The sequence below is a fragment of the Dermacentor andersoni genome, chromosome 9 (genome assembly GCF_023375885.2).
Source record: "Dermacentor andersoni chromosome 9, qqDerAnde1_hic_scaffold, whole genome shotgun sequence".
Taxonomy (NCBI): domain Eukaryota; kingdom Metazoa; phylum Arthropoda; class Arachnida; order Ixodida; family Ixodidae; genus Dermacentor; species Dermacentor andersoni.
The window spans coordinates 97,948,236-97,970,779 of record NC_092822.1 but is presented as its reverse complement, the minus strand read 5'-3'; the positions used below and the strand labels follow the sequence as shown (position 1 = coordinate 97,970,779).

Sequence of the window (22,544 nt, the reverse complement as noted above, 5' to 3'; positions counted from 1 at the left end):
TAAGCTAGGAGAACATTATAGTTGTATAGAATTTGTATTGTCTCCAGAGGTGTTGGTACGAAGAGGCTGGAATGGGGAAGGGTGGAATGTGGTATCGGCGGTACCTGCAGTGAAACAGAATGTAGTTGATCCGGGCATGCGGTAATTCCGTGATTTTTCAGTGGTAACATCCGCATTGTTAATAGCCGGTGTTTAGGCCTCTAAAATTCATTGCACACTGCTTTCCAGTCGTGAACAAGACTACCAGCGACGTCATTACCACGACCGCGGTAGTGACGCAAGGATCGACAACAACCACCATCCTGAAGCCAGCTCCACGTAAGAGTTCGAAATCGTACAGTGAATTTACACCTCCATCATAGACCGAAATTATGCGGTTCGCTTAGAAAGGGTATATGATTGCAGGTTCGGAGAAGTACAGACAATACGCACTGCCCTACGGAAAGCGCCTCGTGTGAGGGCAACACTGCGGCACTGTGGGAATGAACCCTGCAGTGACAGCAGTCTTGATATATCAAGAAATAATCTTTCTCATTCAAGAATACATAACCCAGCCTCGCAGAGGATTGATATGAAAGCTTCGGCACAAACTGATGAAATATGGCTAAATACAGTATAGAAGGCATAGCATGAGTATTTAAGGTGAGCGGCCATCATCTTCTTGATGTCAGCCAAAGAGATAAATCGGTGAACTTTATTCCATGAATGCTATAACTCTTTTCCATAGGCCCAAGCAGTCTTTACGGAATATGGTCTCATTCGCCTTCATATTACCAAAGTAAAACAACAATCGTCAAAGGAAATCACGCACTATCGGAGGGCGATAGACACTCCATTGATGACTCCGAGCTAAGCCTGTTAAAATATGTGGCTCAAACGCTAATTGTTACCGTTATCAGTCAATGGTAAGAACTGTGGCCGTGCAGTATTCAGTATTCAGCTTCGCCTGCCGCGATACGAGAGACTTCAATCTATTGGTGTTTGTTTAATCGTTGGGCGTAATAAATGAAGGATTGACCACGGTGACAGAAAATCGTTTTTCTTGTGTGTGTGTGTGTCAAAAGGTAGTGCTCTATCATGGTGCGTCTACTCTTCATAGACACTGCCTGAACACTTCAGGTTGGCCAGGTGTACATCTAAGCAGGTGTTTTTTGTATTGTCGACAAGTTTGCTTACGGGGAATCGCAATGCATAATCCACAGAGCACTTTGCTGCACATAATACAGTATACGAAGCGTAGCCAGTGTGTTAGCAAGTCGGATACATTCGGAACGAGTTTCTGAGGTCGACAGGCGTTGTTTCGAGACGTTCGTTCGGAAAGTGTACCATAAAATGGATTGGTATTAGTTATTGTTGCGCTAAAGGGTGACACAGGGAGTAGGCCGACATATACCGGGATTTCCTTTTTCTCACATTGTCTTCTTTCTATAAGACGCGGGCGGTAATATTACTTAACGAGTACGAAGTCTGATGAACTGAACGAAATGTTTCTCAAGCCTACTTTCTCGATGGAAATCTTGCCCTGAGAATAGATACGAAGCTGGTAAATAAGCTGGATCAATTATAAAATTTGGAGTCCGCCCGAAACGGTAAACGACCTGCAATTCCATTGATCTACGGAGCTTGAAATCATGGGTTCTATGCAGGGCGTGGTGGCCACATATCGATGGTCGCATAATGTAAAAAACGCCACAGTAAACACAACAAACTGCCTTCAGCCGCGTAACCTTAGATTTCGCTGTCTTAATTTGTTTTTGCAAAATTGTATGGGATACCTGGTAAGGGAAATGTAATGTTTCAAATAGGAGTGGATGCCTTACGAAAACGTATCAAAACTCGGCTATCTTGAGTATGATACTGCAAGAAAAAGCCCAGAAATCATTACAATGCACTTGACAGCGCATATTTGCTCAAGCGAGAATATATGGGGCTGTTCTTGTGGCGTAGTTTCTCGTTGACGTAGACGTCAACGAGAGCGTCGGTATAGCGGTGACCTGGGTGGCTATGCATGTAAGAGGAGGGCTGTATACTTTCCTAGCGTTCCACAGCCGCGTATGAAACTTCACACGTCCCCGAAAATTGTGCTTGGTGCTCGGTGACGAGCGGGGTCTGAAAAGTCGGTTGCACGAGAAAATGCGTCGTTTGTTTACGGACACCTTGATACCGTTTCGAGGCACAACTTTGAAACGCAGAAAAAAAGAATTAACTAGCGAAAATGTGACACGCTCAACGCTGTTCAATGTGACGCTTGCGAATTTGATGAGCAAGTGGACAATGCAGCTATTATGCGAGAGCATACTAATATCAATAAATTACTTTCACTGACAAGCTAATATGATAAAACAGAAAAACATATCCAGTTCTTGAAACATAACCGATTGCTAGTGTTAGCCCGATTTTATGCCGTAGCCCCCTTTTCTAGATAGCTTTTCCCACGTTAGCTGGCCAAGCTATCACTACTGTACACTGTACACTAGACTGTGCACTACTAATGTATAACTAGTTAAGCTCTTAAGTTATGTTGGTTAAGTTGGTGATCGTTGGCAGTCTGGAACGGTCTACCTTCGGAATTTGCTAATTGCCCAAACAACTGCTAAACATTCTTTTGCAGTGGTTGATTAGTTTTCCCAGCCTTGGTGAGTGCCGCTTGCATAAGTAATGGCGCGTTCCGCACCATCTTGCCACTGCACAATATTGTTGCACTCATTGTTGGCGTCAGTATTAATTTGTGTGTCCGCGTCTTGGTCGAAATGAGCGAGTATTCGGGCAGCTCGCAAACACTGGCACAATTTATTGAGCAACTGCTGTTGTTCAATTGCCCAAATGAAAGGCACGTCGGCGCATGTAAGCCATGTCAGAGGCTCAGCGATTCTCGAGAATCCCTCGACGATGTGCCTATAATATGCGCACAAACCAAAGAAGCGTTGGACAGCCTTCGTGTCTGTGGGAGATGAAAACTCGGCGATGGCAGCTAACTTGTCGGGGTATGGTCGGATGCCTTTACGACCAACTATATGGCCAAGAAATTTGAGCTCTTGGAACCCGAAGCAGCATTTTTAGGTTTGATTGTGAGGTCGGCAGTACGGGTGGCAGCGAGGGCGCTTTTGATCGGCGCGACATGTTCGTTAAGCGTGCTCGAGAACACGACAACGTCGTCCAAATATACGAGTCAGGTTTGCCATTTGAGTTCAGCAAGGATGGTATTCATCATCCGCTGAAAGGTGGCAGGTGCGGGACAGAGACCGAAGGGGAGAACTTTGAACTCATAAAGTCCATCAGGTGTCACAAATTCTGTTTCTTTCACGATCCTGTTCATTCGGTTCGCCAATACCCGGATTTAAGATTCAACGTCTACAACATGTCACAAAAAAACTTGACATGTTGTAGACGGTCCAATTTGTCGTCGATGCGTGACAATGGATAAACATAGCGTTTGGTAAACTACACAAAAGGCTAGCGTGTTGACCTTCTTTCTTATTACCACTACAGTGGAGGCCCACGGGCTTGTGGACGGCTGGAGGACGTCGTCTTGGAGCATCTTTCACCTGCTGCTTGATCGCTTCCCTTTCAACTTGACGTATTCTGTAAGGATGCTGGCGAACAGGACATGCTGACTCGTCCGTCATGAAATTCCATGAATTTCGGGGACGTCGACCCTGAAATTCCGGGACGACGCTCACACTGTGGAAATTCGGGGACAAAAACTTCGCACAGCTTCCGCATACGACACGCGAGGATGTGGCTGCTTTACATCATGATGTGGTGCCTTGCTTCGCTCTGGGACTTAGACAGGCTGCCTTATTTCCTCACTGACTTCATCCAGAGGAAGTTGTGGCACCCAAGCCGGAGCCACGTGAAGCTTTTAGAGCTCTTCTCGAGCAACAAGCCTGATGAGCGAGAGGACCACGCTATAGGGTAGACACGTCGCGGTTATACTGCCTTATTCGCTGCTGCGGTACCTTTTCCATTAATGTTGCCTCCGTGAGAAACCCTGCAACAATCTTTGGTGGCTTGCGTATCAGGCTTGCTTGACACCGCGCATCAAGTTCCTTAACTTTTCTTCCGGCATGGACAGATCCGCGCGTCGGAAAAGTCGGCACGTATCTTTCCCAAACATTGCGACGCTTTCGTTCAGCCACAGTACCGTCGCCTAAATTGAAGATTCAGCTTGTTCCTTGCGATCGAGGTTTGTATATGAGTTGATTAGCTACGGTTGGAATTCATTCCGATGTCGATAGGGTCGCGTCATGGTTCTCAAGCCATGTCCGCTCATAGTGCTCGAGCGCAAAGTAGGCGTTGCCTAGCTTGCACTCCGGAGTCCAGCCGTTGAATTCGGCGACACGCTCAAAGTGATCGGACCAGTCTTCAGTATTCTCGAAGGCGTCTGCATGAAAGGATTTGGGGATTCGCTGTTGGTTTAACCTCGGTCGGTGCGGTTGAGGAAGAGGGAACTGATGTACACATCCTCAGACGCTGGTGCTGAGGCAGACCTTGAATTTGACGGTTCCTCCCTACGTGAACAGAAGTCAGCTCGACTGGACTTCGTACAGGGCTTGTAGACGGGGTTCGACCTGGAACGGTAGCATGTACCCAGCACCTCCACCAAGAAATGTTAGGCAGGGTGAAGACGGAGGATGGAAAAATACTCTAATGGCGGGACAGATGAAGAACGTGCAGCTAACCCGCTTCATCGTCCTTCACCGCGTCTACCTCTGCGCGTGCCTTTGCGCGCCCCACATCATTGTTTCAATAGAACGTTTAGGAAAGACAGCCTTCCTCTTTTCTCGCACCGCCCGCCTCCTTCCCCTGTGCTGTGGCTGTACAGGAAAGGGCTCCGAGATGTATGCGTACCGGCTAACATAATTCTTAGCCAAATCACACGATGAAGCAACCAGTAAGTAAATGTCACTGCTACAAAAAAATAGGTCTTCTACAATTTTCTATCTGCCTGCTCTGAAAGCAGAGCATGGTGAAGAAGATAACGTGGCATCCCGCCTCACACATGAGGCCATTCCTTCGCACGTACTTCTAATGCTATGAGCGTAAGTACAATGTCATCACGAGGCATGCCTTGGTGGGGGACACCGGAACGATGATTTTGACCACCTGGGTTTCTTTAACGTGCGACTAATACATGATGCACAGGCGTTTTTGCATTTCGCCTCCGTTGCAATGTGGCCGGCACGGCTGAGATTTTATGCCTCATCCTTGGGGTTTAGCAGTGCGACACGAAAGCCGCTACGCTACCATGACGGGTTCCGGTAGAAACGGCGGAATAGACAGGGTCATTCTTAGAATGACCCTCAGTCGCACCCCCCTCCTCCAGTTTGTTAGCGTCTAATTTTTCGTCTTTGCTCATGACATCTCTAGGCTTTTTGCATGCACGTGAAAATGCGTGTATGGTGGTCGTATGGCACACTCAACGCCATGAAGTGGCCGTGTTGTCATTGCATTCGCAATGTGCGGTATGTGGTATATTGTAAAAGAGGTTATTGAACCTTAACGGGAGTGATTGCTCTAAAAATGTATGCAGAAGAAATGGTCGGTACAACAACTTTGATTACTTGTATCTTAAGGCGCCATCTATGACAATGTTAATTTTCTCAAGCGCTAATAACATTGCTGCTTCTTTCTTTTGCGTTGATGCCATAAAGAAACACCTGTTTCTTGCACTCGCAGTGAGAGTGCTCTGTTTCCTGGCAAGCACTGACGACAGCCTTCGCGCGCTTTCTGGCGGTGTGTGCTCAAAAATGGTGGGAGCAATTCACGTGGGCTACAAAGTGTTGAACGGTGAGAACGTATTTAAATTTATTTAGTCATCTATATTTGGTATTACTTTCACGTACCGTGTTTCAGCCATGAAATTTTTATTGCGAAGCAATACTACTTTAGGTCGCACTCCAGCCCGTTCCGTGGCGAGGCGGTGGTAGGCACCACTGACCTTTAGCGTGACCTCGCTGCGTGACGTCACACCACGTGACCTAGAGTGACTTCACACCAGCTGTGTAAAAACGGGGCAGCTGTGTAAAAACGCCGTCGCGAGGCGAGGCGGTAGCCGCCAACGGCGGCCTAACTCCCGCTCCTCTCACCAGGGGCGCTACGGTCGGTGTGACGTCACACCAGCTGTGTAAAAACGGGGCCCCATCTCACGCCGTCGCGAGGCGAGGCGGTAGCCACCAACGGCGGCCTAACTCCCGCTCCTCTCACCAGGGGCGCTACGGTCAGAGTGGGCATATCTTACGACGCGGAGAAAATTTAGTGTTACCGCACGTCGGCCACTCGATACTGGAAGATTTTGTAATGGGCACGCTGGTGAGGGAAATGTTAGTCAGCATACACGGATTCGACGGTTGACTTCCTCTTAGATGATTCACTGTAAGCCGTAACACTACCATAACCGAAGACTACCACCAGCCATACTACCAGCTGATCCGAGAATAACACACTATTGCTTCGCAATCACCAGGCTTAACCAAGCTAAGCCACGGCCGTTCTTTTATTGGGTCCTACAGCTGGCCTCGGCCATTTAAAGTCGGAGATTGAAAAATACGCGCCACTTAACTCTGTGATATTACTGAACGGGCAGCAGGTATAGAATGACATCTGGAAAGAACCCGCACCGTTCGAATACCATGAATTCCTGTTGGCAAGACAAAACAAAATAAAAAAAATATACGTTCAGCATGGTTCTGCAGAGCGCGCCTGATAACTTAGGTTCACGTTTGTAGCATGAACATTCAACATTCTGTAGTAAGCGTGACCTTCAATGACCGGCCCTACTGTGTGTGATCAGTACTGTGCCCTAATGCTTCTTCCTTTGAAGATGGGAGGTGGCCGGTTACCTTGTACCTTGTACCTTGTACCTTGTAGTGTATATTGTTAACCGACTACCGGTGAAACGGTGATTATGTGCAGCTTTACTTGGCGTCTCATTGTGGAGAACACAATTAGCCGCATAGCGAACTAACCATGGATGTGGCTGATAATTGTGGAGGCTGTTCGACGCGGCGTCAATTCCGGCTGCAGAGTTCTACTTTAGTCCTTAGATTTGTCCTGTTGCAGTGTTCTACTTTAGTCTTTAGATTTGTTCTTTTGCTCTTCCTTTCCTCTTTCCTTTTTCCTCCCCTCCTTCCTATCTTCCATTTCTGTGTTGCTGTCACCTCCCTTCAGAAGAGTAGGCAGGCGTGGTGCCCCTTCCGGTGGCAGTGGCCAGCCTGCTCCTTGCTTACCCTTTCCTGTTAACTGTGTATATGTCTATATGTGTTCAAAACAAATAATAATAATAATAATAATAATAATAATAATAATAATAATAATAATAATAATAACTTCACCTCCAGCGCTACACACGAAAAACATCTAATGATAATCCGTAATTCGAAATAGCATATATATATGTCAATTTTATCTGCTTCTTTTCATATTCAACGTAGTTAAAGGCTGATGCGTTACTGAAGGCCAGTCCTATTTTCGCCCTACTTTCTTTAGAAATTTTGAGGACGCATAAGCTTCGCCTTTAAGAGTGGAACGTCGATGGCATTCAAACATCCCTGACTGCTTTTCACGCTTCCCCGGCAAATGCAGCTGACGTAACTGTAATGTTTACTTACGCTGGCGGCGAACGCTATGCACGAAGGCGAGCTTTCTGGCAGAAACGCAGCCTCTTACGTGGGCCGATCTTCTGTTACTGTTTCGTGCTTTTAATATTTCCGTCTCAGAATCTTTAACATAAAATGTACGTGCACTCAGTTTTTGTTCTGACCTTTGTTTGTGGGCTGTCATTCTCGAAATTCGGAGGAATAACTTTGTAAAGAGTGAAAGGCAAGGAGTGAGCATGTTTGGTGATAAAAAGATTGGTTGGGTGTGCGTGGCTCGAAATGATTTTCACGCACCCAAACCAGAGTCTACGCTCGACGCGTAAATCAGGTCGCCGGATGCGGGACTAACGCCCCAGATTTTCTGGGACACGGGGCCCTTAACGCTGTCGCGTTAAAATGCGTTGGCCAGAAATATTCATAGACGGCGGTGTGCAAGAGCTTGTTGTGTACTGCACTAAATATCGTCCATGTACGCATGTAATTTTTGTAGTGCAATATATTCAAGGTGAGGAATCGCCCACTAATGTGCTTGAATGTGCGCAGGTGGGCTTGGGGCGTGAACGCGCTATATAATGACGTCCGCAAACACTGCTGTAGTAATTAGCAGTATTGCTCAAGTGGAGAGGGAGATTTGTAGCACAGGGATGCGAAACGGTATACATCTGATGCCTCAATTTTGATACTCTTGAAGCTAAGCTGGCCATTTGGCCGAACAATAAAAGCTGCGGCTACATTTGATCACGTTTTTATCGCTCAATTCTCTACCTTCCAACCAGGGGACAAGAGAATAAGCGAATAAGTAAGAATTAATGTGATGACTGGTGAAAGTCAGTGGAAATGCTCCCAATGAGTTGTTTCCACACTGCGAAAAAAGAAAGAGGATGCCTGCTGCAGGCTTTTAAATTAAAGTATGATAAATACACGGTAAACTAATTTATTCAGCGTTAAGCTTACGTTTCGCAGAAACAGTGGGCACTCAAGGACCAAACATGCTTTGGACAGTTAAAGTAGTAAGAGAAAGAAAAGAAATTGTACCAACACGTGCGTGTCTTGTTGAAAGAGCAAATTCACCCACAAGGGAAAAACAAGGAGCGATTGCTAATGCATGTGTTCTCGTGAGTTTGTACTGCGAAATTGGATTCACGAAATATTTTACTCTTATGTAAAAGTTGTTTTCAGAAGAAGCCTCGCCTAATACGTGCTCAAATATTACAGCTAAGTTTATGCAAAGGTAACGCTAATCACGCAGATGGAGTGGAATAATTATGAAATTCCAATGCGAAAATGTATCTCTTAAAGCCTGAAACGCCGTTAGGATGTTGGCGATTTATAGACAAGTTCCCTTGAATTTATCAGCTTAACACGTATGCTCTCCAAAACAGGTAGTCTTTTCTCCTTAGGAACGCGGTTTGTCCAAATTCAGCGGGACCGCTGTGCACCCGCTGTACGCATTAAATGGCGGCCCGATTCGATTTATTTCTGAGGTTGAATCAATTTTTCTGCGTCGTGAACCTGCGCCTTCCATTCTTGGTTGCAGTTCTCACTGTGCGTTCTTACAATTCTTATGCTTGACTCTTAAACTCATAAACTCTTAACTCTTAAATTCTTAAGTTTTTGTACAATTTGCCAGTGCCAGTTGAACGTAACGAGAGGACGCTATTGTTTTAAATAGTAGTAGGACTTAGAGCTCCAATATATGCGATTCCGCAGGAATACATGATAAAACCTCTTGCTTGGTTCTCGCATTCTAAATGTGGCATCTATACTATATTTTGCTGTCCTATGATGCTGCTTCGTGTCTTAACTCCTTACAGGGCGGAGCCACAGTGATTCCCTTACCTGCAAGAACCGGTACAGTGTTCAGAAATTCGAAAGATGTAGTTTCGCACTTCACGTTTCCTGTCTTCTATTGTAACGAATCGCAAGGGTTTAATTTATAAGGTATGCAGTATACGCAGGTTACGAGTAATAACCGCATTCGAGTTATGTAGCCTACACCTCCGGCATGGATGCAGCCCTAAGAATTTGGAACGCTTTTCGTAACTCTTTATGCATTCTTTCAGAAATTGTTTCGCAAAAGCCTAAGATGCAATAATTAATCGATATCTTCAGGTCTGCTGATGCCCCATTGGGCATAGATTTCCATTTACAAGAGGTAGTCAACATAGCTCCAGTTATGCTAGGCGATCGATCTCCACGCTAGATGCAATCCGTCAACCCAGGAGTTCGTTACCTCCAAGGTAACGAACTTCCCTAACTTCCCGCTACTAAGCTCGCGGTTACGGCTTTGATGCTAGCTTCGGCGGTGAAATTTGGTTGATGGGGAAATGTAAACATACTCGTGTAGTCATACTTAAATGCACGTCAATAGACCACAGGTGATCAAATAAGCAGAACATGCCCTCCTCCCCCCACTTTTCTTATTGCCTGCCTCGTAATCGTATCGTGGTTTTGGTGCGTAATTTTAATCCAATAATATATTTTAATATATTCACCACTTACATGCCAAAAATCGAGACTGTCGATCTAACGTGCACGACTATAGCAGGCGCCCTTATGTGACGTATCTATACACCTTAACGTCGGGCGAATGTGAAGCAACCGATATGGCTGCTTCATAAAGGTGTTTTCATCGTGCTCGCCCGATTGTGAAGTATTACCATCAAGGTCATGCACGTGCCTAGGCTAAGAGCCTACAGTGGCACTTTTCTACTCTTCTGGCTTAAGAAATATTGTATTGCAATCAATTGTTTACAACACAACTAAATTTTGATATAACGAAGCAAATTGACGATTTTAGCGACTACGTTATATTGAATTTTAATTTGTATTAGCGTAAAATTAGCGCTGCGTCAACTAGACTGCACACAAAAGATTAGTATTAGCTTTATGCAATAAGAAACTACACAATGCACCCTTCCAAATAAATACGGATCATATGTAGCGTTGCAAGAATGCGCATAAAAATAATACTGATGCTTTCCCTCAAAGTGAACGTAAAAACCTTAACACTGCGGTGCAAGCTGACAAAAAATACAAACAACGACATCGTGCGCTATATCGAGTGAAGCTATTGAAAAGCACTTCCATTTTATGATGTTAACGTTAAAACATACATATATACTAGCTATAGACGCTCAGCTTGCAGGCCTTTGCGAATCTCGCATAGCCACAGCTTCTCTTATTTCATATGCGAGCTGAACAGTGACTTTCGATATCAGCAGATCTGTTGAATCCAGCAGCACAGGCACAACTATTGTAGCGCGACGGACGCTGGGTATAACCAGTCGTGCCCAATACAGTAAACTCTCAGTTGCACGAACGTCGGTTTAACGAATATTTCAGAATAACGAACTTCTATAAAATCCCCGGCAGTTTTCCTATTCATTCAATGCAAAAATCTTTCAGTTAAACGAATTTCTGAAAAGCGAATATTTTAGTTGAACGAACTTGATCAGCGGACCCGGGTTAATTTTTGAAATCAGCTCAACGAAGTTTTGCTCTCTGCAGCACTGGCTTAGCCGATGCCCGCGGCCTCCAAATCACCCCTCCAGCGGCGGCTATGTGCAGGGTGACAGTGAGCTGGTCACCTGTGCTGAGCTATCAGACCTGGAAATTGATTCCAGTCCCGAAGAAGAGTGTGACGAGGAAAATGCACTGACACAGGCCGATTCAAATCCTGTAATTCTAGCCGAGACTGTAGGCTACCTTTGAAAGTGAGACTTCTTGTCCCAGCAACAGACTGTACCAGAGGAAGTGCACAAAAACATTGACTCTCCGCACAGTTTTGTTACCTCATGCGCTTTAAGAGCACCAGTGCAACTGAAAATTAGACCTTTTTTTCGAAATGAGATATGCAGCAACGTAACTGTTACGCACTTCGTATATATTGATGTACATAACTAGATAAATTTCATTTCACACTTTGGACTCGATGTCTGCTGTGACCTATGCTGTTCTATATTCTAGTGAATATTCACTGTAGCGAAGTTTCAGTTAAGTGAACTATTTCCTTGGGTCCCTTGAAGTTCACTCAAGTGAGAGTGCAGTGTATCACGTGCGAAGTACTAACTTACGGCTGGGTAAAAATGGAAAAGCGATAAAGTTCTGGATAGAAAATTTTTGACAGTATTACTTTCTTCGAATACTTTTGAAACTGTTGACAGATCCGTTTTTTGTCAAGTGCTGCGGTCCAAGAACCCACATCCACCCACTGGATGGAAGAGTCAGGGGCATACAAATAAGGCATTTCTTGGCACAATTTTCCGAGCATCATGTTGTCACATTTGCTCATGTGGGTTATCCAACTGCTTATGCAGGAACAGGTCTGCACTGGCCCGCATTACCGACGTGCATTCTCTCAGGACTTATCTTTCGGTCCATGAATTAGTTATCTCCGCCAAAGTTGGTAAGTACCTGAACCGAGCATCTCAACATCTGAACAAGCCATGTAACACGCTTTCAGCATGGTGTCAATCATGCAAACGTGTTTGTTTCCTCAAGAGGCTGCTTCGGCGAGCTATGTAACTGCGGGAAACTCGTAAACTGTTCAGCACCATGAAAGCAGCGAGCGCCCATAGCCCCCTTGCGGTGTACTTTAACTCTCTGATAATCCAGACGCATAAATCGTATCTGCGTCAATCCTAACAATTGTAACGTTGATTAAGGACATAGCCTCGAGCTCAGCGAAATGACGCTCTTTTCTTCAAATATGGCCAGTAAGAATCTGTGATAGGAACCAGACGCGTGAAAATAAAACCCATAAGAATAAAAAACATGAAAGGTGGTTGGGGGGGGGGGAGGGAGTGAAGGTTGCGCGTAACTTCACGCCTGCTTATTTCGCAACACCTTGGACAGCTTTTGTAGGAAGGGGAAAACTACAGACAGACAGACAGTTGCAGTGTTGCAATCGAGCCGGCTACCGGGGAGCGGAGCTGGAGGAGGTTTCTTCGGGTTTAACTGTCCGTTGCACGCCACGGCGATTTTAGACAAGCCACCCCAAGCTGAGTAAGGGAAAGCGGACCAGTCGCAGACCGCCGGCACCCCCCCTCTTCATCTGGTTATCTATATTCAGTGTGCTGGCTCGGCCCCATCGAAATCCTCCACTTGCGCGTGCCCCTGGCCTCTTGTCAGACAATTAGACAATTAGTCAGCCGCTCAATGTAGGCAATGTCATTCGTTTCGAAAGCAAACAAGTGACCTTCTAGAAACGGGGAAAGCGTTTGGTTGGGCTCTTCAAGCAACGCTGCAGTTTCCCGCCCGATGCATGCGTCGGCGTTTAAGCAAATGTGACGTGAGTGGATTGGAATAAAAACATATTGGAATAACTTTACGTTATAGGGCCCCTGCATGACGCTATAAACTTAATGCTTTGCTTTGCCGATAAGAAAGTTCTGGAAGTAATTTGCCACTGCCAAGAATAGATTCCTTGCTTTGCTTAATTCAATAGACATTTTCTCGTTGATTTGCTTACGTATTTTCAATTTCTGCTCGACCGGCCACTGCTCAGCTACGCACTCTGTTCTAATGTCTGCTCTATACGTTTTGTATTCGCTTGTAACAGCCTGAAGCATTTCTTCAGTTGCACGGCTAAACACTCTGACGTCGTTTAAATGTAATCGTGTTATTGAAATGAAACAAGCACGGGGTTGACGAGCGGGACGAGAACATTGCAAGGTTCGTTCGGCATTGCGTCATTGACTGTTGTCTGCTTATTCGTTGACGGCGAGCAATCGTGGCATCATTCTGTGCAATAATTCCGTGTCACCCGAAACCTCAAATATATTTTCCATCGTACCTCTCAGCAGTGGTTTCTCTCACAAAATATAGGGCCTATCGGGTCGATGACTCGTACAGAATTCCAGCGGTTCCGGGCTCCTCATTGGTATTGTGTACCCATCACTGCTGCTTTGTCTTCGCGCATCCATCCTTATGAGCTTGCGTAGACAGGGCATTGAATGCGTCGGAATGAACGCATTTGTGAGACGTGCTGCTTTACTGGATGCGCTGATCTTAAAACATTTCCCTTATGTCGCAGGCCGCCTTTTGGACATAGCGCGCACCGGGGAGTACCGTTTTCGTCAGAAATCAGTGCGCCATTGCAATATCGCAACATGAATATTGGAGATGCCACATGAGGTCAAGCGTGTTTGTGTGCGGGAAACAGTGAAGTAGGCCAAGGCGATGCACGGATTCTGTTCGCAATGTACTTTGTTGGTTTGAATGCATTCCGGGAGGGGGAGGGGTTGCAGGCACTGCTTCGCCCTAAGTGTGCTTTGATTTTCTTCAAACAAGAACTAATTTCGGTGAGATGCCGTTGAAATATTGTCGCCACGTGCCTGAGATTTCCTGAGAATCTACGAAAATTGGGAAGGAGTCCTAGTCTCCCGCACACTGACGGATATCGAGTCATCAGGAATGTTACTAAGCAGTGAAGGCGCTTCTTTTGCGAAGCAACGTCGAATTATTGATAGCTCTTGTACGAGACTGGTCCAATCGCCTTCACATTTTATAGTTTTGCTCTTACGGTTATGTTTTAGTGAGCGCCCTAGTGCACAAGGAACTATTCTGGTCAGATAAGCTGTATGACGATTCGTTGGCGCCGATTCTTTTACAGACCAGTCTTACGAAATCCCTATATGATTGTGAGCAACGCCGTAGTCCGAAATGATTTAAGGCAACTGGAATTGTGTGCTGTTACTGCAACGCAGGTACACGAGCGTTATTGATTTCCGCCCCTATCAAAATGTGCTGCCACGGCAGGAAGTCAAAACGTGCAACGTCCTTTATACCAACGCAGTGCCATAACCGCTTAGCCACTGCGGCGAGTTTACAAACGGTTGTAGTAAATGGAAAGCATTTTAGAATGCCCCGTAGTGGTATCTGCTTGGGCAGGTGTTCGGTGTGTTGCGACACCACGGACCCAAGCACACGGTTGTTGGACCCTACCGCGTTAGCCGCGTGTGGCTTACCCGGGTCCGGGGAAAAGCGGATCCTGGACGTTGAGTAGGAGCCATATGTGCGGACCATCAAGACGTCTCGGCGCCGGCAACAAACCTATTTGTAGTCATCCGCCGTGGTTGCTCAGTGGCTATGGTGCTGGGCTGCTGAGCACGAGGTCGCGGGATCGAATCCCGGCCATGGCGGCCGCATTTTGATGGGGGCGAAATAAGAAAACACCCGTGTACTTAGATTTAGGGGCACGTTAAAGAAACCCACGTGGCCGAAATTTCTGGAGTCCGCCACTACCGCGTGGTTTTGGCACGAAAACCCAGTAATTTATTTCGAATTTTATTTATGGTCCGCTTCGGGTAGACGGCACCATGGCGCTGACCCACCCGAGGGAAATCCTCTTGCTAAAATATCTCCTGCCTACTCCTCCTTTCTCCGTTTTCATCTTCACGGACGACCAGCGTTGTTAACCTCGTGTGCGGCAACCAGCCTTGGTCATAACCTATATGGTTATAGCGATAATTGCACTTATAGTGCTTGCTTCACGACATGCCCTGTGGTCTCCCCTCGAAGGGCTCGATGGTGGGTGACTGGAATCGTCGCAGAATATACGACATACTTCGTGGGATCTGCTAAGCCCTTTTCAACTAATCGTCTCTGCAAAAAGGGCGCGCACCGATGTTACCCACAAATTATGTTTAAAGGACACAGAGGCACTCATGGAATTTCAAGAAATTCATAGCGAGAAACAGGATAAACCAGAATGAATTCTCCTCTTTGTTTAGAAGTCTCTCGCCGACGGTATTTCAAGTGGCTATAGAGCGGCCAGAAGGTCCAGTGGGTATCTGTTACCTAAATTCAGACACACCGCATCACGACATGTTAACCATACCAGCACATTGAATCACGAGTACTGTCATAAACGTTAACGAATTTGAGCGGCGATGGTCTCCCATATATATATTAGAATGAGGACGTAATCGACGTACAAAGGATAAAGATCGGACTCTACAACAAAGCCCATTGCCGGAGACATTAGGAGCAACGTGCAACAAAGTCAAAATATGACTACAGATGACTATACATTCCAAACAGGCGTACCACAGCTTTGGCCACGCTTCTGTGTGCTGTTGAGGGCGGCTTACTTGTGTGAAATGCCGATCACTGTGATGCTGTGCCCCAGCGCATCATACATAAGGCCATGTGTATTCTGGAAGGAAAACAAGGTAATCGTAATAAAAGTACAGCATACGTACATTTAAGAGAACCACGGCAGCGTATCTCGCGAACATTTGCAGAAAAAGCACGTACATCGCGGGTATCGCCGTCTGCCCCCACAGTAGGAGCAGCCAAGGCCTCCTTAGTCCTCAGTACTTACTGCTCTTTTGAGGGACATCTGTTACGTTTCCAGTGACCCATTCAAGGGAAATTTTCTTTTCGCCACTTGGGCGTGCCTTCTAAATACGAGAGAACCAGCGTTTTACAGTAGTGCTTACAGGCCATACTCTCCCATGGATTATTAGAGTTAAAAAAATTCCCTTCTATAGTGCTGAAGAAATCAAAATAGAATATATGCTCCTCACACGTTTCTAGGGGGAAGGTTGAAAGCTTTTGTGAGAACTCACAAATTTGTCGTGGGATGATATCTCCGCTCTAAGCACAGAATATGATGCTGCAAACTTCGCAGCTCTCCGTATTGATGCAGCATGCGCATGTATCCCACAAACAAAAGGAGTGTCTAGGCTAAACGACGAGATCTGTGTTGGAAGGATGATTGTGCGAAAGTGGCAAAACAATGTATGGGGACTGCGGAAAACGTAAATAATTTAAGCATGCAAAAGTATTAGAAAATGTCGCGTGGACAGGGTCAAGAGAGAAAGTTGGCAAAATCATATCTCCGTTGTGAACTTTCGAACAAACAAGTGAGAAGCATGGAATCAAGATCAAAGGTCTACAGTGAAACCCTTTAGCTTTGGTAATCCCAGTTCTTCTGGGTAAACGCTTTCAACTGGACTCCAGCTTTCAGCACTTTCATTGAGCATTCTTTAGATACAAACGACCAGTAGAATACCGCCTTTGCAAAAAAATAAGCACTAAAGGAAGCAGAAAACCATTCATTTCACTCATCCGAGCTCCAGGCATCCCTGAACTGCCGCAGGAAGTCAGGTCGAGGAAGTCACTTACCAGAATGTGTGGGGTTCTCACACCCATGCTCTTGGGACAAAGGAACTACAACACAGTAGTGCAAACAATCACAAGGGCATTTATTGTACCTTTCATAGATCAATGACTGCTAGCCGAGTTGCTACCCACAAAACATGCCGATGGGCGCGCGACAAATCTAGAAGTCCGACTCACCGCGACCGGATAACGAGCGAATATGTTCGCCCCATGCTCGATCCCAATGCCTAGTCGTTCGCGCTCGAAGGCGGCCACGAGAGACGGTCTCGCAGAAGCATGGATCGGCGCACGCGCGGGACGTCCGCCACGCTCGCCGGGCCGCCGCCCAAGAGGGCGAGCCTTCCTTTCCCGCGCCCAAGTAGCCCCGCCTGTAGGCGGCGTCAGCAGCGCAACAATCGCGCCATCTCTCGTACGGCGCTTCAACCACTCCGACCACCGCGAGCGCCAGGCCACGCGGCGAAGCCGCCCTGCAGGAGACGAGCTAGATCTCAGGGGACGCGTGACTCTCACACGTCCCCTGAGATCTAGTTTTCCCGAATAGCTGTTAAACTATTGCTTGTTGCTTTATGCTGAACTATTGTTAATTTCTTTAATGGCAAGGTTTTCATCTTGCCTCGTTTGTAAATCACGCTGTGTTTTATCGGAATGATAGCAGGCAAGTGCTTCTTTAACATGTAGCTTTATTCTTTTCGCTCGAGGGCGTCTTAGATATTCCGGTTTCTTGGATGGTGTGTCTAGAATATAGGCAATTCAGGGCGGGGATTGCTAATAGTTGCTGCATTAGGCGTTTCTGTTCCATTTTCGCTGTAAAGTTCGCTTCACATTTGGGAAATTTGTACACCTCGATACTGCCTGAGCAGACTTATCAAGCCGAGTGATTCGCTTTTTTTAAAACGTTATCTCTTTCTGCTGCCAGTATTGTACTCGACTGATTTCTTATGCTTACGCAGCAGAGGACTAAACCCGGACTTGCCACCAGCGCCCGTTTACTTTGGCAGGCACTGCTCTGCACTTTAAATGTATCATGTGGCATCTCCCTCTAGTAACATTTGGGGAAAAAGAAAATACCGGAAAGTTCCTCAGACTTTAGCTTTCTAGGTTTCCTAGCAGCTCCTTAGAGAAAATAAAATTGCAGAAACTGCAGCGGGAACGGCAGTTCATCGGCGAATACAACAGAATTCCATCGGTGGTAGCGCTAAGCCGCGCCCTTATTAACCCGTCCGTTTGGCGACTTCGTTTACTGGTGTACGCATTTTCAATAAATTCGCTCTTTTTTTTTTTGATGCTACTTTGACGGCACCTATTGGTGAAGTATTCATTCATGGTATTTATCGCCAGAAAGATGACTTGTGCAGACATCGCACCGTGCCGATTTGTTTGAGGTGTAAATCTGTACCACCGACGTGTGCCTATTATTGAGGTACAGAAGCAGTATTACGACAAGGGAAGAATTAAAATGGATCTAGACATCGGATCGCTCAACAAAGCCTAGAGGATATAGTTAATATCAGCTCCACTTCGTGTAAATTGGATTCATTCCCCTCGTCTGCTGGAAGCTGCTGGAATTTATGTGGACTAGGTTGTCCCAAACACCGGTAACATCGTGTTCAGGTCCGTTCCCATAGAGCCCAGGATCATCCCTGCAGCAGTCACCGCAGAAGCAGCAGTCACCGCAGAAGCAGTCCCGTACCCGAACAAAGGATAAATCGCAAACGCGAACTTTAGCCATCCTTGCAGCAAAGGGTTCAGCTTACTGTCGCAAACTTCTGAGAGTTGCAAAGACGCACTGCCTACTTTAGATACTGGGACCACCGCGGGGTGCCGCCATAAGCCCTGTAGCCGTCGGTAAATGTCGAGAGACAGGCACGCTCACTTCTGTGGCTGTCGTGGCTCGGGGCCGTGACGACACGAGCCGGCCGAGCGTCGAACCGGTCCACATCTGACTATGACCGATTTCCCGTACGCACACGAGCACATGCAGCATACTCCAGTTTCATCAACGTACGGTTATAGTCTGGCGTAACGTGGTCGCCCGCAATGCGCCTATGCTGCTTCTAGCACGCTATTGTTTGCGTGACCAAGCAGTCTGGGTGACTGGCTGCGTTCGGCGCGCTTTGGCTTGGCTGGCGCTGGAATAGAACCTGACCTATCCCACGCTGAAACCGCTAGACCAGTGCGCATCGCGCGCTATATTAGGGAGCTGTATATATATAATATAGAATAGGGGCGCCAATAGTTTGGGACCTCAAAGAGCTTTGCGGGTGTCAGCGTTGGGGCGCGCAGGAGTGAAGAGCTTTAGAATAGGGCGTTGCGTTTGCAGATAGCGTTTTGCGCTGACAGCGCCACTACGGCGCCAAAAAAAAGCTATTAGAAATAATTAAATGAAATATACGATTTTATGATATGAGTATTAGTTTTGACTTTCGTGTATTCGCTTTTAATTACAATTTAGAGGTTATTCTGTAAGCAGCAAACAATTAGTTGCCCTTAGTTTTGAGTAACCAACTTTACGTGCCTTCAACAGCCAAGCTAAGCCGTGTTAGGCCGACGAGCCATAATATCCACAATCGAATTCGGAATCAGCGGCGTCTAATGAGTCAATCTTCGTAGCACAAGCTAGTTGAGAGAAAGCAATAACCGCACTCACTTCTCTTAGCTTGCGAACTTCACGCGTTACGACGAATCGAACCCAGTTTGGTGCTATCGGTTAGAAATTCGCTTGGATGGGTGCCGCCATGTCCTTTTACGCATACCTTTTGGGGCAATTTTCGGGCCTCCCACTAAATCAGTGAAATAGCGTGCCCGACGCAAAACCCAAACGCAGTTTGCGTCTCGCGCATGCGCGGTGGCTTCGACGCTATTTCTTTGGGGCCCCAAAACGTTTGGCGCCCCTGTTTGGAAACTATATATTGGCCGGTCGCCTCCACCAGACGACGAAGTGTTCGCTCACCGCGTACTTAAGCGCACACCCTAGGCAACAGCTTTTCGCCGCGCTGTAGTAGTAACTACTCTATGTATCCTGTTTAGGAGGGAACTGGCAGTGGGGTAGAAGGGGTGAAGTGGCCCTCCGACATCCTCTCAACCCACCCCAGGATGTCCTCCTGAACGTAGGGCTTAGAGCTGCACAAGGGAGCCTCCTTGCTGCTCCTCACTAGTTGCTAAATTATTGAGGGTAGGGGGTAATTACTGTTAATGCTATCCCCAGATAATATGGCTAAGAGTCGCCTTGGCCGCTGCACAGAGGTGGCAGGTCGGGGAAGGGTAGACAGCTTTCGGCCGCGCTGCTGCAGGCCGCCTTCAACCCGTTCAACTATATAAGGGCCGAATTTTCGGCGACTCTGGCCCTTCTGGCCTGACCTACCTGACCTAGCCGGGCCCTTCCTGGCACGCTTTAAACGCGGACGATATTCCCACATCCCGTGTTCTTTAATGTTATTCGTGACATAAAAATTGTTACAGCGCAATCACATGCAACCACAAGTAAGAAGGACGGGACACAAGAGCTTGTGTCCCGTCCTTCTTACTTGTGGTTGCATGTGATTGCGCTGTAACAATTTTTATGTCAAGTATGCACCAACTCGCCCAGAAAGAAGTTTTAATGAATTTAATGTTATTCAACAAAGTGAACGTACAGTCCCACTTTTCCGGAATTTCCTTCTCACACTTCACGGCGCGTGCCTTAATCTTCTTTCCGCTCGCCTTCTCAGTAGACAGCGTTTGATCACAGTGATCGGACTGCGCAGCACAGAGAACAATTAAGAGGCTGCGCACCACGATCTAACGCAACTATCATAGTGACCGTGCAGTTCGAAGGATTGGTTGTACTCGCGCGGACAGCGATTAATTGCACGTGGTTGCACTCGCGCGGACAGCGCGCGAGTGCAACCACGTGACTCCGATCCACGGACAGCGAGACGCGCATAAGGTCAGGACCGACTCGCCTGCCATGGTTATTATAAACTATACTGACTCTAAATGACATTTTCCGCGAAGATAATGGGCACCCGTGCAGACACCGCACAAAGCCTCCCCGCACTCGCAGTATAGCGGCAGGCTAAACGAAACTTAGCCTGACCGGATGTGGGAGAGGTCGTCTGCCTATCCCAGCTTCGAGGTAGGTCTCTTCGTGGGCGGGGCGTGGCAGATAAGGGCGTGGGGCGTGGCAGATCCATCAGGGAGGAATTTCCTCCCTGATGGATCTGATTTTCTTCTTGTCGTGCCAAAACATCTACGACAGACTGAGGTCTTCGAGATGCATTACGCACCCACTGCAGGACATCTTGGGGTAACCCGCACATATGACCGCGTCCGCCGCCGCTTCTATCGGCCTTGTCTCGCTCGCTCCGTCCGACTCCATGTTGCTGCCTGTGATCCCTGCCAGCGTCGCAAAACACCTCAGGTACTACCTGCCGGTCATCTCCAGCCGATCACCGTCCCTGTGGAACCGTTCTTTCGTGTTGGATTAGACCTCCTCGGTTCCTTTCCCACGTCATCCTCTGGGAACAAATGGGTAGCCGTCGCAACTGCTTACGCCACCCGATACTCTATCGCATGGGCGAAGCCTACCAGTTGCGCCACTGATATCGCGGACTTTCTCTTGGGTGACATTATCTTTTTTCATGGTGCGCCACGACATCTGTTTACTGACCATGGTCTTAACTTCCTCTCGAAAGTCCTCACCGACATTGTGCGTTCCTGCTCCACTCAACACAAGCCGACTACCTCATACCATCCTCAAACCAATGGCCTGACAGAGCGGTTAAACCGTACTTTTACTGATGTGGTGTCCAAGCACATTTCCAAGGGACCACCACGACTGGGACATTGCCATTCCTTACGTCACATTTGCGTATAATTCCTCCCGGCACGACCACCGGCGGATTTTCTCCATTTTATCTAGTGTACGGTCGTGAAGCGACCTAGCCCCTTGATACGGCTCTTCTTCCTGCTGCGATCTCAACAAGCGAGTATGCGCGCGAAGCAATCGCCCTCGCCGACTATGTACGCCAGCCTGCCCATGCTCGACTGACGGCCTCGCAAACCACTCAGCAGCGTCACTACAACGCCCACCAACGTCACGTACAGTTTTCGCCTGGTGCGCGCGTGCTCCTGTGGTCGACCTCTCGTCTTGTCGGACTTTTAGAAAAGCTCCTTTCGCGACACACAGGGCCCTCCCGCGTGCTGCGCTAGGCAACACCTGTGACGTACGAAATTACTCCTCTGAGTTCAACCTCGTCCTCTACTCTGGCATCTAGTGATGTCATGCACGTCAGTAGGCTCAAGGCCTACTACACTGCTTCCGAGTCCGGCCTTTAGTCGCGCCGGGACGGCGGTTTTGCCGCCGGGGGTAGTGCTACGGGATAGTATTTGCAATCACGAAGAGGTGAGCCGTGAGAAGACGACGACGACGATTGGAGGCTAGCGCGGGCTGTTGGCTCTGCCTCTCGATAGAGGCAACAGTGCGGCGTATTCCCTTGTAAATATACTCGTGTATGGCTTTTCGTCTGCGTCTTCCTACGTAACAATATTTTTGAAATTTGTGCAGCTCGCCGGGATGGCGGGGGGACTCTGGCCCCTCCGGAAACTCTGGGAAGGGCTTGGGTCCCGTAGCTCCCCCTGCCCCCTCCCCATTTACTCGGCGCCTATGATTTGAGGTCTTCTTTGACGTTCGGAAAAATTATGTAGCCCCTATTGAGCAACACAAAGCTGTATCGGGAGGTAATTAAGACTAAGCATCTAGGCGCATCTTGAACGGACGGCAAATAGTGTTAACTTGGATCAGTGAATGGTGAGGTGAGGCAAAGCTGCAATCGG

At 47.4% G+C, this 22,544-nt stretch overlaps 1 long non-coding RNA gene across 1 annotated transcript in view; it reads left to right on the top strand.

The window, feature by feature from the left end:
* The first annotated feature begins 229 nt into the window (after positions 1-229).
* LOC129383996 (uncharacterized) overlaps positions 230-22,544 on the top strand; it is a 48,713-nt gene continuing 26,398 nt past the window's right edge. Inside the window, exons 1-3 of the long non-coding RNA XR_011890180.1 lie at positions 230-318; positions 5,680-5,790; positions 11,918-12,006. This is a non-coding gene — a long non-coding RNA (uncharacterized lncRNA). The remainder of the gene's footprint in view (positions 319-5,679; positions 5,791-11,917; positions 12,007-22,544) is intronic.